The following is a 17,476-nucleotide window of genomic DNA, read 5'->3' as shown; positions in this document are numbered from 1 at the left end:
GGTGGGTGTGAATGCCAGTCTGTAGCTAAGCAGGTTAAAAAATACAAGTAGTTAGGTGTCAAAAAGAGAGAGAAAATAATTCTTCCCACTATGCCTGCAGTAGCAGCATTCACAAAAGGTTTTCTGTCCTTCTTACCTGAATCCTCTCTATTGTGAGGAGAGAACTGGAGAGGCACTGATCTGCAAATACCTTGCAAGTTGGGGAACTGGGGAGCAAAAATCTTCTGGAACCAGTTCCTTTACAGACAAGTGCAAGTGTTAAAAGGACTTTTACCCCCCTGCTCTGTATACCTGGACCAAATCTTTGATGATAAATTATGTTGGTATCTATCAGTTGAGGTCAAATGGAGCTACCATTTCAGAAGACCTACAGCTGACCTTAGTTTCTTCCTCCTAGTTCAGAAACTTAGTCTCTGGCATCTCACAGTTATTTGCTGCTATGTTCCTAGGACGAGCGATCCCTTTGTCCTTAAATTTAACCCCTTAACCATAACAAACCCAAAACTAAACAATTCCCAAATAAATTATGCTTGTCTTTTAGCTTGGAGAAAAGTGTGCATTGTTTTATCTGTGGCATTTTAAAAAATTTACGTATTGTGGTTACTCTGAAATGTGTATGTGAAATGTGAATAATAATATAATTGCAATGTGTTTGCATACAGTACTTTGATTTAGATCTTTCTGATAAAAGGTAGCAATATTGTGAATGCTATATATATTATCCTTTTCACAGAACAGTCACGTAGACACCATTCTCTCCTTTCCTTTTTTAAAACTATGTTGAAAATCTCTCACCCTGGGAACCTGAAGATGGTTGCCTCCCAATGTTATATGTAAATCTGTAAATACTGTTGCTTTTTGAAAAAATCTGGTGCTAATGTTTTGCCTTTGGCATTCTGGGGATGGCTGTTTCTTCACCTTACATTGTTCCCAATTCTAGATCTCTTTGTATAGTGAAAGATTTCCACTATGTTTCTCCAGCTGTTTGGATCCTGCAGCCCAGAGTGAAAATGTACAGTTTTCCTGCCTGACACTTAACACCTACTGACAAATGGTATTGCTTGACTTTGAGAAAATAAACTGTATATTTCAATGTAGAGTTAGCTGTTGTGTGCAGTCTGAACTGTCAAAACCTACTGTTTTGCTGTGCAGTGTTAGCTGTCTCGTGGTGCCCATCAACAGTGCCTATGGCTTTTAAAGGCCAGGCCAGTTATCTGATGGTCTGAAGTAGTTTGCTGTCTTTTCACTGATTATTTAACATATTGATTTATTTGATCATTCTCAAGTTCCCAGTATAACTAAGTACCAGAAATCTGTTGATGTCTATTCAGTAATTTAAGTGTGTGAGTATGAGAGCACAGATACTAACTGCTAACTGGTAGGGTTAACAAGAAACTTATTCACTAACTGTCATTACCTATTGCCTGCTGCATTTTTTGAAAACCTTGCCTGGTGCAAGCTGCTGCCATCGGGTGGGATACCAAAATTACCTGGACTACTAATGTGGTGGTTTCTGGCATCTCTTCTGGGATGAAGCAGGATGAGGAATTCTGTGCATCTCCTGCTCACTAGGTGTGAGTTGTTAACCTAAAATAGAATAGTACCACTAGAGAACAACCAGATTCCCGACATGTATCTGCTTTTATTGAAATATTTTTATTTGCTATTCATGATTGCATGCCTTAACACAGGAGAGATTTTAATTGAAGCAAACAGATTTGTGACAATGGAGCTGAAGATGTACAAGGTGTTGAAAGACACAGAAGAATAATGATACTTATTTTCAGTAACATAAATCTCCAGCAAAATGGTATCTAAATGCTACAAGTCACAGGTGAGAATACTCAAGAATTCTAGATCTGTGTTCATATATTTTAGTGGAGTTAGTGAAAGAAAGGCTTTTCTTAGGCACATACTAAGTTGCAACTATATTAATGAGACTTTGTACATTCCAAGCAACTTCCATCAGAGGAACCAATATTGGCTCTGAAAAAGTTGTGGTCTGACCTGCATTACCAAGAGTTGTTAGTTTGCTAGTGTTCCTTGTGAAAGCACCATTTGCTAGCCTCCTGATGGAGAGTGTTTTCTGGAAACTGGGTAATTGATGTATAATTACATGAGTTTTACCAAAATGTTATTTTGGTAGAGTTATGAAGTCCAAAAGTCTTAGAGGAATTAACAAAATCTTCAAGAAGCTTGTTTCAAGCATTTAGTTCCAGTTGTTTCATTTCCCAGCTATCTGCTCTTTGTAAAGTGTTTGTTACTGATAAATTAGGCTTGTATCTTTTCTGACAGCCTCAGAGAAGTATAAATACAATGAGCAATTGCAGACTTAAGCAATGGAAGATAAGATTATTTATCTCAGTATCTAAATATAAAAGCATGAGCCTTGCGAGTACTATTTCTAGCCCCTCCCAAGAGTTACAGCTTCAGCAGCTTTTACACACAGGTATGGTTCCTCCAAAGATAAGAGAAGTCAAGCCGTGATGATCAAAGTGGCCAACACTGACCTGAAAGGGGTGGAGCAGTCTAATTCTTTTTATTAATAATGGGGTGATATGGATCTCAAGGACATGAAAACTAAGAAAACCTGGAAGGATCAGTGCCCTGAAGGAAGGAAAACTGAACCATTAAACACTGTGGTGCTAAAAAAAAAAAAACAAAAAAAAAAAACCACCTTAAAGCATCTTTGAAATTAACACTCATGGGGAACAACTTGGAATTTCAGAATCTCGGGTCTTGCCATGTGAGGAGGAGACCACCATCCTGTTAAAAGCATTCAGTAATGCCCCTTTCCTGACTTTGGGAGACACTGGCACAGCTCTCTGGCACTAAGGAACACTCAGCATTGAGGAAGAATTCCCTAAACAGCCCAGCTGGCTAGGCATGCTGAGATGCTTAAGTGACCTGGGCTGGGAGATGAGGGTGTTTTCCATCTTGTACAGCACACTGTGTGTCTACCAAGTGACTGACCTGGCTTGTTCTCCGGGTTTTTGCTTCTGTAAGTGTCACATCTTAAGAGCTTGCTTTACCACCACACTTTTAGTTGAGGGCAGAGCAATATCTAATTCCTGCTTAAGCTGGGTCATGATGTGCTGCCAGGAAAGCATGATTTAGAAAGCCAGAAGCAAACCAAGAACAAATATTCAGCCCCAGCATCTGGGTATCAATAGGGAGCAGAGGATCTTGGGTTTCTGTTCCTAGGACTGCTTACATAGTTCATGGTTGACAATCTGTGAATTAGAGTAGTCCAGGGAGAAGGGTGACCAGAATCTGCCCCATCTGCCCTCCAGACGCAGGATATAACATCAGGCTCTGAATCCAAGCTTGAAGTGGTGGCTAACTGCAGCATAAGTGCCAGTGCCTGTTGAGGATACAGCTACAGATGCACCTTTCTCCTGTTCTCTTTCTAGTCTGAAGTGCCTGGGTGCAGACACTGATATTAAGATCAGTATTGAAGTCCAATTCTTCCTCTTCAATGTGTATGAGGTGCTAGATCTGGATTATCATTTAGGTACATGGCTGGTGGCCTAAATTAGGAGCCTAGTTGGCCTTGATTCCTTCTATAGGCAAGCTGAGATAAGGTTCCCAAAAGACCTTGGTTCAACCCAGATACCTCTCCCTTGCCCACCTCCTTCTCTTTCTCTGGGAAGATAAAGCTAATTTGGCATTGAAATCAAAAGTGGGATTAATGCATGCCATAGGTCCCTAACTCAGCATTAAATTCTGAAAGCCCAGGTGTTGCAGTGCATGGCATTAATTGCAGGTCCATTTGTTAAATGCCTGCACGTACTGAAGCCTTCTGATTTGAATATAGAAGATGTGTCTCTGGCATTTGAGATCTAGGGATTCTTACAAAACTCTGGTTACTCTGTTCTCCAAATCCTCTATGTGTTTGTCTACACTTACAGTTTGAGAAGTAAACAAAATAGCTTTTCCTACGATTTTTACTGTAGTTGGGGGAAGAAGGAACTAGGTGAGTAAACTCTGTCACACTGGTTTTGCATAGGTGGAGTTATTTAGACCAGCTTTTTTATGCAATGGGCAGTTCCACCCCACAAATAAGAGCGATGATTACAATAGAAGCACAGGGATACTGGTCACCACTTCCCACGTACATGGCAAACAATGAGGACTGAAGTTGTGTAGAGCAAGATTGGTACTCTGGGTGCGTTTAAATAAGTTGCCATTTCATACAGTGACATGCAAAGCAATTAATCAAGGAGCAAGTGATGGAGATCACATGGGCAGAGTGATGGCATACAGACCAGAAAACTATAACTCTCAAAAACTGTGTGGGGTCACAGTGAATGAACAGCTCCTATAAACTCCATGCTCTAGGAAGAAGGCTGAAACAGTGCCTTGGAAGAGAAGGGGAACATGGGCAATGTAGGATCTTGCTATGCAATATTACTGAAAACTTTCTAAACTTTCTAAAATACTGTGTCTAATTCTACTATCTGTATCCAATGTAAAGATGTTGAAAAACTGGAAAACACAAGAAAAGACTCACATCGATTATTAGAGAGTAGAGAGGCTATCATAAAACAACAAAACCGAAGAGCACTCACTGATCAAAACTGGGATTTAAAGATGGCCATGGATGTACGCGCTACCTAGCTCACATACAACATAAGACTTATTTAGCAGAGAAAGCCCTATCATGAACCAGTGAGCACAAGACAGACACATAAAAATAAAAATTCGGTGCAAATGTTCAAAGGTGTCAGGAGTACAGTGCTGTTGGCATGATCGGCAGGGAAAGCGTGCAGCGTGAAGGTCGGGTGTTAAGTCTCTGGAAGTCAGGAAACTTGGAATGAAAATTTTTATGGTCACCATAAATCCATCTTTCGTGTTTGAAGTTCTTACATTACATGGTCACATACCAAGGTGTGACTACTTTGGTAAATATTTATATTGCCAACGGTTTTATAGCTGGGATCTTAAAAAGAGCAGAGGTAATTATGATATGTGGCTTTTGTAGACTGGCAGATCAGGAACAGAGGTGGGAGTTTGCAAGCCCTCAGCTTGCAAATGGGATTTGAGTACTCCAGGCAGCACACCTCAGTCAGACAATCTTTCTTCCTCTGTTACAGACCCTCTCCACGCATGCACCTACAGGAATTGCCACAAACTCTTCTCCTTATATTCCTGCTATTAGTCTTCTACCAGTGCTCCCATACTGACAAACTTAGCTGTCTGTATAAACATTTCCCTGAGCCAACATAAAGCTGATCTCTCTTCATCAGCTTCTTCCAGGTGGTTGCTCCCTCTGCTTGAAGCTGTCCCTTGTGTGTGCTGGAGCACACACCGCTGGTGGATCGATGGCCTTTCATCTCCTTTGCCTTGTAATGTGTAAGCTGGCTACGTAGTGCTTTGAGAGGAGGCAGGGGCAATTTGATACATCTTTCCCCCAGTGCCCAGGTAAAGGACAGACTAGCACAAGGATGAAAAATAGACCTGTCTTATCTTTGAGGCAGAGTTGCTGCAATAAAATGTGTTTGAAAAGCAGTTGCCCTCCACATATTTAAGAAATATGCCCTGTCTGGAGCTCTTTACGGAACTGCATCCTTCTGTTCCCCACCAGTACCCTGCTTTTGATAGTAAAATAGTTAATAAAAATCTATTTTGCTTTTTGTAGAATCTTATTTTATTTGTGTTCTGTCTCACCAAAACCTTTGTATCTATTACCTACTGCATCAATCTTAATAGGGTATTGATCAGTTGAAAGATCACAGTCGTTGTTCAGCAACAACGATAACCAGGAAGGGAGGGGGAGGCGGGTGACACGAGTAAAGGCACAGAACCTCTTTCAGGGTGTCAGTAAAGATCCTCTCATAGCCGAGGTCATAGCCGTGATCAGCTAATGGCCAACGAGTGATTCACATGTTTCTCCTAAAGGTGCCCCATGGTTTGATCAGGGATTTGCTTTGTCAAGCTTTAAAACCCCCATGATATGTTACCAGCTAAAGGTTGCTATTGATCTCTTTACATTTGTTCCCTTTGATGGAAATTTATAGGAATTTGGTTTTCTTGTGACTTCTAACGTCTGATAAGAGCAAGCTGCTAAGGCAGCTCCAATGAAGCGAAAAAGCTTGGCGTTGTAGCACTGCCGTGGGCTCCCAGTGCAGAAATGCTGCCAAGGCAGAGCGAAACCCGAGTGTGACATGTTGATAACATCCTCCCATCAGGTGGTCTTTTCCACTAGCTCTAAAATGTCAACAAGTCTCTGGGAAATGTCTTCATTAAGCTTTGAGTGACCTACTTTTGGGTATCTGGGAATTACCAGAAGACTACCCAAACCACAAGAGTGCATCTAATTTTAGCAGCCCTTCCTTTTGTGCATGCAAGCTTTTGTGTTCTGCATCTCTAGGACAAAAAACATCAATTTCTTGCTGAGCTAAAGACAAATTTTGTTGGTTTTTAAATCAGCCCCATGTTGAGTCACGATCACAGTGAAATATCTCTCTTGAAATGATTGAGTCTGTAATTGTCATCTCAGTTTTGCTTCAAAAACTAATATTGAGCCTATTCCAAAGGATCAATGGTTGCTGGTCTCTGAAGTAAACATCTGAACAACCCATGCTGGAGGTAATCTGGGCAGCTGTGTTCTACGTGTTTCCATTTCCCCCTTGTTCTTAATTGACTGACAGTAAAAGGGTAGGTTTCTTTTTAGGCAGTTCTTGCAAGTCTTCTAGCTCAGTAATAAGGGTCATCCAGGAAAAGTGAAGAAAAAAAAAAAAGAGTTGTTAGAGTGTCAGCAGGGAGTCAGAGGACACTACTGGTCTGGTTAATGGTGGACTAAAGATCTCTGACGTAGTTTGGATAGAAGAAACACTAGAGTACTTGACCATTGATAGCAATATTGGTGCTGTGCAAGATTGTAAGGAAGAAAGTCCAGACATGGGTGAAGAACAGGCTTCCCAGCTTCCAGTGCCTAAACTGGACGTTGAACACATCTCTCTTGCTAGGAGGGACAACATACAATGTCCCTCATAAAATCTCAGAGTCCACTGGAGTGTTAGAATAAAATGTGTTTAAATGTCACCCACACTGGACAGAAAAAAATATAAACAGAACTAACACAAAGGATGGTAGTAACTGAGCATTTTGGACACCTATTTGAGACTTCACAAAGCAGAAATCAAAACCAGCAAAATGCAATTACATAAAGGCAGTGGCACAACAAAACTCTTACCAAGAAGTAGCTCCAGTTCTCCTGTTTCTGTATACACAAGTAGAGATTTTCATCATTCTTCTGATAAACTATGAGGACATCCTAGTGGCCATGGTGCTAGAGAACCTCCCATCTGCTGGGATCAACCATAAAAGCAAGCAGCACCTGCTGGCAGGTGTGAACAGGGTGAACCTGGTTTGGGATTGTGTTGAGTATCTGGTAACGTGTAGTGTTTCCCCGTGGAGTCAGTTGAGCTTGGCAGCGGGTGCCCCTCTGTAGAGGTGAGCCTTGGCTGGTCTGACTGCTGCACGCTCCCAGCCTCAGCCAGGCTTGGCAGGACAAAGAGACAAAGAGAGTGACAACCAATCTAAAAAGCAAAAGTCAAGCTGTTTAACAACCAAGCCCAAGGATCCTGCTGTGGCCCATCCAGCCAACCACCACTGGCTACCTCCATCTGCAGAGGAACGTGTAGCCTACACATTTGGAGGGCTCCCAACCCCCTCGCCTGGAAGCCTTTTTCCCCCTTCCTAAGGCACGCATGGTGAAGTGCAAGGGGTTTTAACCCTTTCAAAATTCCGTCTTGCTTTTGGTTGTTTATTATTGCAACAGATGTAGAGGTCATCTACGCAGGTGCCCAAGGTGCTGTTTATGGGATCAGCCTCAATGGTGGGCAGTGATTGCCATGAGGTGATTTCACACTCTCTGAAAATGTATCCTCATCTTTTAAGTGTCCTGCTTTTCAATGTCATTTAACATACTGCTGGTGATGTGTTTGTGATCCATGTTTGAAGAGGCACAGGCAAAATGGGCAGAGAATCTACTGCTGCTGAGCTGGGAAGCACTTCATCAACGTTTGGTGAAGTTGTTTGTCTCATCTCTGAATTTCCCATGTTTCAAAGGTCAACTTAGTTCGGCCACAAAGGTATACAGTTAGGAAAGGTGTGTATGCAAATATTTTTTTTAGACTTGAGCTGTGATTTTAGAGGCCCACACTTAGATTCAGTGTTGGATTTGGAGAGGTGTGAGTCTGATGAGCTGCTGAGGACAAGCGGTGACAGAGCGAGGATGCAACAACTCTAATCCCCGTTCACTGAGCATGGACAGGCAAGCTTCGTGGAGCAAGGCTGCTGCGTTTCCCGGGAGAAGTAACCTTTGTCTGGAAACAAGAGCAAGAAAGAACTTGTACCTGAGCCTCCCAGCTGTTTACAGGGCACTGTCTGCTGCCTGTTTGGTACCACTCGTTGGGCAATGGATCTTGCACAGCACCTTGATTTCAGGCCATTCTTCAACGTGGCAAATGAAAGGAAAAATAACTTGAAACAAATATTTCCTGTTCTGTGGTATTTAACAATGAAATTGTAAACCACAGAAGGGACCAGGCTTGATCTAAAGGTCTTTGAAGTCAGCACTGATTTCAATGTGTTTCGGGTCAAAGCCACAGGAGGAAGAAAGTTTTCTGCCTGAAATAGTAATAAACATTGGCATTCAAAGAACAATAAAATCTGATGTGTAAAATGCGTTCCTCTAAAAAAGGCAGTCAGAAACTTATTTAATTTCCATCTGCTTCTGTCACTAATACACTAAAAAGGAACATATTTATACTGGTCATAATCATATACCGAGAAGAAAAAACACTTAATAGTGTCATTTGCTTCCTATCTTGCTTCCATTCCATTTTGTGTGTACTGTAATTCTCACTGATGTAATGGTGCTTATGCTACTGGTTATGTTATCACAGACTAAGTACTGTAGATGTCTAGTTGAATTAAAATTCACTGCACAGATGGCAGTTGGCAAATATGTCAAAATTATTATTTTTCTGTACAATTCAATCTTTAATATAACATTACAATTTTTTTTTTTGTAACTGAGAAGAAATAGGTCAGAGCTACAGAATTTGGGGGGGAAGAAGTGTTTTTCTGGGAGTAGTGTAGGTGTTGCCACTCCTATCCCATGGTTAGTGAAATAGGCTCCGCTCCATGCAGCAGCTTCATATGTAAAATTAGCAATAGGTTTGCCTGCAGATTCTGTCTCCAGCCACCTGCTGCCCAAGGATGCTGTCCTTCTGAATCAGCAGAGCCATCATCGTGTCAAAAAGCTGTACTCAAGTCTCACACATGCCAACAAGCCCATGGGGGTCTGTATGTGTTGAGGCTTTTTGGCACGCAACAGCAAAGCCTGAGTAGCTGAGTTTGCCTGTGCAACAAGCTAACACCATCTAGCTGTGACCAGCCAGAGACGAGATCCCAGCGTGATGAGCTGCAGAAGAAAAGGCTGTGTTGCCACAGCCAGGCGGCATCACCTGCACATGAAACCAGTGAATCAGCGTCAGTTGGAAGATGCAGCAGGAGAGGAGGGGAACTGGATTAAAGGTGATGCAAAAAAACTGAAGGATATGGATTAATGCAATTTTGCAACCTTCCTTAGTGGTAGCAATGACCAGCCCTGGTGATTGTTGCAGAGGAGAAGAATTTTTCAATGAGGGCTTCCCATTTCAGGATATTTCCGTGAAATAAACTTCCTCGTCTTTCACCACTAGCCCTGGAAATGTCTTCCCATGTAGGAGCCAGTGCAGCATTTGGAGATTAGCATAGTTTACTCTAGGTTTCAAAGAGGAGAAACCAGATCAGAGTTAAGAGCTCTTCTACCATTTGTAAGAACCATTATTTACATTCATGGAAAAACAACAAAGCAAGGCAAACATAATTAAAAGAATGTGTTTTGTTTTGTTTTGTTTTGCTTTGCTTTTAAGCATCCGAGATAGCAAGCATGGTACTATTTGTGCTGAAGTATGGGTACTGCTAACCATAGTCCAGCAACAGACCAGTTCATCTTGAGTTTACTCCTCAGAAAACCTCCTCCTCCTTCTCCCCTACATTTCTTCCCACTGCAGAGCTGCAATAATTTTGTTTGCATAAATACAGGAGGAAAACTAACAAAGAAGAAAGGGTTATGAAATCACTTCATTCTCTTTCAGATGAGAATTCCATGTCCTTCAGGCTGTCAGGTTGGGACATTGTGGTGGTCTTGGACTGAAAAATCATGTAATCACAAAGGCAGGTTTTTTTCAGAAAACTGAATTTTCCATGAAAGTTATCTATATACTTCAGTAAGTGCTCTAGAGCAATTAGAAAAAAAATATGCATATGGTAAAGCTTTCATATTTTTATAATTTGTTAATGATTAACTGACTTCCTACATCTTTGTTGATTTAGTGGGAGAGTGACAAGGAACTGTGAGGTACCTGTTTGGTAGCGTAACAAGTCAGACAATTTGCATGGGCAATTTTTTCCACCTCCCTTCTGGAACTTGCTTTGTCCAGCTGACACTGCTTCAAAGCCTTAGGCAACTCTCAGACTCACAGAAGTAAGTCTCCTCTTTTTTTTTATGCAACTTATTTTATGAAGTGCTGATAGAGAACAGATGGAAGGAGATTTAAATATTTATTTGTTTCCTATAAAGAATGTTCTCCCAACTGGGAATTGAAGAATTAAGTTTTCAAGCATTAAATCACAGGGATATTGCTAAGAAGAGACCTTCTTAATTACTCTGCTGTTGGGTTTTTTTTAAACTTGCTTTCTGCTGCAAGACTTAGATTGAACAAAGGATTTGGTTAGTAAGCCATGTCCAGTACAGACCAATAAAGCTGCAGCTAGGCTATAAAACTTTACAAAAGCAGGATTTGAATGTTAATTTCAAAATGCATGCGGTGCCTGGCAACATTGAAAGCAAAAATATTTGCTTACAACATTAAATAAATGGAAATAAATGAATTCCTGCTTACACAGGCTGGGGAAAATAAATATGTATTTTATATAGGCAGGTATTTTATATAGAGTTTATCATGAACTTTCTCTTCAAGGTGGTTACAAGTTGCAGTAGAACACTTAAAGCAAAACCATCTTTCAACAGGCAGACAGGCTGCCAACAGGGAGACTCATCCTTTGCTCTTCTATTGTTTACAATTTTTAGCATATTCTATTTTAACTGTGCTATCACTTAGAAAGAAACAAGTCTTGTCTCCCATCCTTTTGGAAAGCTCTCCTTTCAACTGCCCACCCAATACCTACGAAGAAAATTCCCTCATCGAGTTGTAGTGTGCAGGTTGTGTGCGCCCCAGTTCCCCTCCAGAGGCATTTTTTGTCGGTGCGGGCGATGCTCGCTCCTCCTGACTGGGTGGGTGCCCGCACAGCACCTCCAGCCTGATGCTCAGGATGCTTCAGGCATTCTTCATTCCTCCCGCAGGCACCAGGCAGCATTAGCTCCCGTTCTTTTGCCTGGAAGGTGACTCCTCCTAGATGACATCTCCCATGCCCCGAGCCTGTATTCAGTGCTCTCATCTTCCCAGACATGGGTGAGCTCTCTGGGACCTGGAGATGGTTGCCTTAGTCACGCTCCTGACCTCGCAGTGCTCTTTTCTCTGCACCAGACACCCAGAGTAGGCAAATTTTTGGGCTTCCCTCTGCTTTCTGAAGCTTCCTAACAGGATCCCCTCTGAACACAGCCAGTGTATCTGCCTTGGTTTTTCAGGGGCTGTCATTCCTGGCATGTCCCTAAACTGTCCTAATTAGGCTCTAAAAAGAGCTCCCGTCAAGGCAGAAGCAAAAAAAATTGTGAGAAACTAGAACAATATGGAGTCATCTGGGTCCTGGGTCAAGGCTGCTGCCATCGCACTCCCAACCAGCCTGCAACATTTCCTTAATGAACAAAAGCGTAAGGTGGGCTCAACCACGGAAGATTAAATTAGGGCCTGAAAAACAGCAAGGAATATATAGGAATTATCGGTTTCTCCACATCCTACTGTTAAAGCAAACCACATAAACTTTTTCTTGAAATGAGCAAAAAACTTTTACACAGCTAAATTCCAATGTATTCTTACTCCGTGGAAGAGAAGTGAAGATTAGCTTGGTCTGCTTGTTTTGAAACACAACAAGAAAGTGGAAGCAGCAGAGTTCAGAACACTGGATATTGGCAGTTGGGAGGAAGGGGGTGCACAAGATGTGTTAAATCTGGAGATACTCTATAATGACCTTTAAGACTTTATACTCTACTAGTCTGTCTTTTCTAATTGAAACTGAGTATGTTAGTGATAGCTGAAACCTAAACATGAGACAGCAGGGTTCAAGACTTCATGAACATCAAGGAGACTGTATTCAAGGAAGGGTTCACGAATGCAGCCAGCTTTGTATCCAGGAAAATAGGAGCCGAAGAATTGCTACACTGAGTGTTTATTTAAATGTCTTCTGAAGAAGTTAGGAATAGACTGATCTAGCAGCCACTGCTGGCAGCCCTTGTGGCATGGACCACAGCAAGACTATTTCCCTAGACATAAAGCTACACTTCAACCAGAGCCGTGCTGAAACAGTGATGACAAAAGGATTAAAAAAAAAATCTTAAGTTCTCTTCTAAAACTCATCTGAACTCAAGGGTCTAGAGCACTAGTACAGTCTTTGTGTATCATGTCAAGGATCATGCAATTTGTGTAAGACTTCCACAAATTAACACGACAAGCCCCAGCCCCATCTCACACTTCCCTGCAGCCTCTCTCTGTGTCTGAGATCTCACATTCTGGGTGCTGAAGCCTGGCCCATCCAGCTCTGCCTGGTGTGTCAGGTCCCAGAGGGGAGAGATACTGCAGAGGGGATGCTGCTGCTGAGGAATGTCTTACCTAGCCCATCCCAGCCTCCAGAGGACCTGTGCTAAATGGCAAACTCCCTCCATGCTGCTGAAAGCTAGTGCCGTCTGGCCCTCAACCCATCATATGAAAATATGTGTTTAAAGACAAGTCTTGCAGGTGACTGCAGGGTTGGGGGCACTCACTTATGCCACCCTGCAAGTTGGACATCACCCCCCGGCACTGGCCTTCACCCCATGAGGGAGTCTGAGACCCAGTAACCTGAAAGGCCCAATTATTTTCAAATGCACTAATTAAGATGGTATGCTAGCTTTTTCTGTTTTCCTCATTTACTTGCAGGTTTTTTAAAATCTTTGTTTCAGGAGCTTAAGGCAGGTTAAGTTTTAGAAAGCAGATCTGAAACCCAGCTGATAGATATAGACTGCTGAATGTAATTAAAACAGCTTTTCAGAGGACCCAGTATTAATTCCAGAAGTGAAATGCATTTGGTGCCATTTAGGTTTCTCTGCTCTGAGAACTGATATCATATCCCCAACCCTTTGTCACTAGCAATTACAGGAAGTAAAAGAAGTGTTGACAGAATTTCAAGTATAGCTCCATTTCTGTTTGCTCCTGCTGCTGAGAACATCAGGAGCTGGGACTGGGGCCACAAAGAACTGACCTTTACCTCTTTGACTGCAGCCTTCATTTTATTTTTTTAAAGGTAAGCCTGATGCACAGGTGACCCAAAAAAACCCTCTATGAAACCACTTGGCAGTTGGGAGAGCAGCTTGCTTCCATTTTTTTTTTTTTCTCCTAGAAGCAAGCTTGCAGCTGGAGGAAAGTCAACATAGCTCCTGGGCATTGTCATCTGTTTGTTGTAACTAAGAGTGGGAAAGTCCTGTCTCATTTTGTTCCTGAAGTATATGGGCAATGGCTCAGCACAGTTTTCATAAACAGCTACTCACTGTGCAATGCTTGATTTAAATAAAAATAAGCAATAAAAACAAAAGGATCATTTGAGTTTCTATATTTGAATTAATTCACTAGCATGTGTCATCTTTTACCATCAGCTTCTGTTTTCTCTGTGCAAATTTCCATTCAATGCTACCAAGTTTATACTTTGCTTTTACTCATGCAGGGTATTTAGTTAAAAATACATCCAGGAAGGAAAGCCCTTCCAAATGAAGGAAACGAAAGATGCATTAAGAGAGAAAATGATAGCAAGGTGAGAAGCCTGTAGAAGCTTTTAGTCCACTGGTGTGCAGATCACATCTACCTGGTTTGTTCTGCCTGGCAAGACTGCCTTTGTAGGATACCTCTATCCCATGAAATACCTGGCATGCAGACTTTGAATGCTGAAATCTGCAGCTCTGAGTGAGCTTCCAAATCAAGAACTGCGTAACACCAACTAATTAGTCAGAAGACCTCCTGTAGCTGACTGAATATGAGTTCATTTGCCTTAGGAGATTTCATATAGTGATCGTGTTACATCACAGTATTATTCAGACCATACAGGTAATCTTACTATACTAAATAAATTAATTCAAAATATTTATATCATTACTAGAGCATGAAAGCAGACAATAGATTATGCCAATGCTGCCCATGTTAGCTCAGACTGCCATATGATCTGGGCTTTGAACTGTATTTTATCCAATATAGCTCTAAGGATGCAAGGACTGAACTTCATGTTCTTCTATTAGAAGGCTGGAAAGGGCATTGCACAGGGACCAAAAGGTTTTATTAAAAAAAAAATTTTTTAAAAAAAAAAAAAAAAAAAAAAAAAAAAAAAAAAAAAAAAGCTAAGAAGCTTTTTTTCTTTTTTTGTGCGAAAGGCAAGTTAGTGATGGATCAAATCCTTCCTTTCCAAAGGGGATGCCTCTGTCTTTGAAACCATCGGGAAGGTCACTGCTGGTGTCAGGGCCTACATCACCTCCCGTGGACAGAGACTTGCGTGGGGCCACCCCAACCCCGGGTGCTGCCCACCTGACCCGGCATCTGAGGGGCCACCCCAACCCCGGGTGCTGCCCACCCGACCCGGCATCTGAGGCCTTCCTTCCTTCCTTCCTTCCTTCCTTCCTTCCTTCCTCCTTCCTTCCTTCCTTCTTCCCTTCCTCCCTTCCTCCCTTCCTTATTTTTTCTTTCTCTCTCTTTCCTTCTTTCTCTCTTTCCTTCTTTCTCTCTTTTTCTTCCTCTCCTCTCCTCTCCTCTCTCCTCTCCTCCCTTTCCCTTTCCCTTTCCTTTTCCTTTTTCTTCTTCTTTTTTTTTCTTCTTTTTTCTCTGTTTAGTCTCCCAGCCAGCCAGCCGCTGAGCTGAGTGAAATCCTGGCGGGAGACGCCCTCTGCAGCTCACTGCCGGTTGTACGGTTGTAACGGGCATCGGCAAGCGAAATGGATTTTTTTTTTTTTTTTTTTTTGGGAAATGATTGCCACAGCCGTCCTGAAAAATAAACGTATCTCGCTACATTTGGAGGAAAACTAGTTTCCCTGATGCTTTTTGCCTGCTGGCGGGCACACAGCAAGACCTCTTTCTGTGCCGCAGCGGGACTGCCTCACTGGGATGCCCCATCCCACGGCACGCCCGACCTGCGGCAGCGCTCACGCTTAGGGTTTGCATCAGGCGCTGGAGACTAAATATGTCCTTATCCAAAGCCTTCCCTTAAAATCAATGCTTCTGGCAAGTGATACGTATCTGTTCTCATTTGATGATACCAGCAAAACCTATAGTGTGTTTATTAATATTCATAATGAGACAGGAATCAGGAACTAGATCTTTTAATTTTGACATGTTTTCATATGGCAAGCAAATTCTTATAACTATTTCACCTTGATATTTCCTTATTTTCTTGATGAATCTTAATACCAAGAGGTCATAAGTGTAGGCTTCTGTCTGATTTTCCAAAACAGGCAAGTATGATAATTGTAATTCTTTTCATTTTGATGAATTCATCTGAAATCCATTCAATTCAATCCATCTCAGAAGTACTTCTTTTTCACCTTGATTTTTCTCTGAATCAGTCAGTACTATCAAGTTAGATCAAATAAGTTCCAGGGGACAGGGTGTGGAGAAATGAGCCAAAATGAATCATTTCCTACATCAGCAATTTTTTGTGTCTAGACATTTGTACCTCATCTAAAGCTCATCTCTCTTAGCTGGTTATTCCCCAATGTTTTCAGAATTTTTGTATAAGCCTTGAATTCTTTCATCCGACATGTTTGCTTGTTCTATGTTTTTTGTCAATCTCAAGGAAAAAAAAGATCTTTTCCTAATTTTTAATTTTATAATTCAATTCTGGATGCCATTCTAAGTAACCTGGCACATGAAGGCTTGATAGGGGTCTCAGTAATCATGGATATGATCTCATTTAATTCTGTGGGAAGACAGGTGAGCAAATTTAATCCATGAAGACACATACTGATATCATACTCTGAACAGCTCTCAATGATACAGATCAGTCTCCCTGCCTATTTTTTATGACCTTGATATCAGCAAGTTGTTTAAATTAATGTTTATGAAAAATACAAAAAGTGTTCCAGAAATACAAAATTAAAACACAAAATGGTGTTTTAATATGGTTCAAGTTTTGCCTCTCTGTGCTCAACTGATTCAAACAGAAGCAGAAGGGAGTCGGTGCAGGACTCCTTTGGTGGCTCTCTTTCCTGTCTACCATCCTCTCATCACCAGAGACGTACAGTAAAAGACAATGTTTTGATGTGGAACTGGGACAAAATAAAACTATTCATCATTTCCTGTGGGGCTCCTAAGCAGCAGCTGTTAATTAGATAGGGGTTGGTTATAATCACTTTGTAAATAACAAAGCAGATTGAGATAGCATTTATAAATTGGTTTTGTTCTAAGTAGATAAAACCACAGAAGGCTATTCTGGAGCAATTTCCTCCATGCAAGGAGGGGTTAAATGTATATTTGCAATAATGGAGATTAACATGTCCCACAGGAAATCAGCCCTATTGGAGATACACAGATGAACTGGGAGGCCAAAATGACAAAATTGCAGATGTTGCCTCATCTGGCTGGCATCAAAAACCACTCTGCCCCATCCTCTTATCACTGGCATGAGCTTCAGGACTGAAGTGAGTATATAGTCGGCATCACTATGAGAAAATGGAAAGTGTTTACTTAAGGCCACGTTGTTACGAAGATATTTTTTATTTACTATTTCCAGAGCTGGATTTTTGCAACTAGATTGTATCACTGAATCTGCTCAGTTAAGGTAAGTAAAAAGCAAAGTTATCACTTTAGTATCAAAATACAGTTGCAGATCTATCTTCTTGTTATTAGAGTGACCTTGGCACAGTACTTCTTCTGTCTTAAATGCAATGGGAGCAGGAGAAAAGGTATTTTAGATAACTCATAAAATATAGAGATCCCTAGAACCTTTCAAATCTACACAATAAAATCAAGGCCACATCTTCTCTGATCACAAATCATTCCTATAATTATTCAGAAGATTGTATGAAAGACATGGGAAATGGGGAGATTTTTTGTTGTTGTTGTTAGAACAAAACCCTTTTTTGGACTCAGAATGTACAGTCAGCAAACAAATCTAAAATCTTTTGCTAGAGTAAATGACTAAAAAATTTTCTACCACAGTGTCAGGATGGTTTGAACTGGAGAAGCTGGGTGGATTATGAATGAGTGTCAATTGTGAAGGTAAAACACTA

Source organism: Pterocles gutturalis, unplaced genomic scaffold (genome assembly GCF_000699245.1).
Source record: "Pterocles gutturalis isolate BGI_N339 unplaced genomic scaffold, ASM69924v1 scaffold546, whole genome shotgun sequence".
Classification (NCBI taxonomy): Eukaryota; Metazoa; Chordata; class Aves; order Pterocliformes; family Pteroclidae; genus Pterocles; species Pterocles gutturalis.
The sequence above is the reverse complement of the archived record's forward strand: the minus strand, read 5'-3'. Positions refer to the sequence as shown.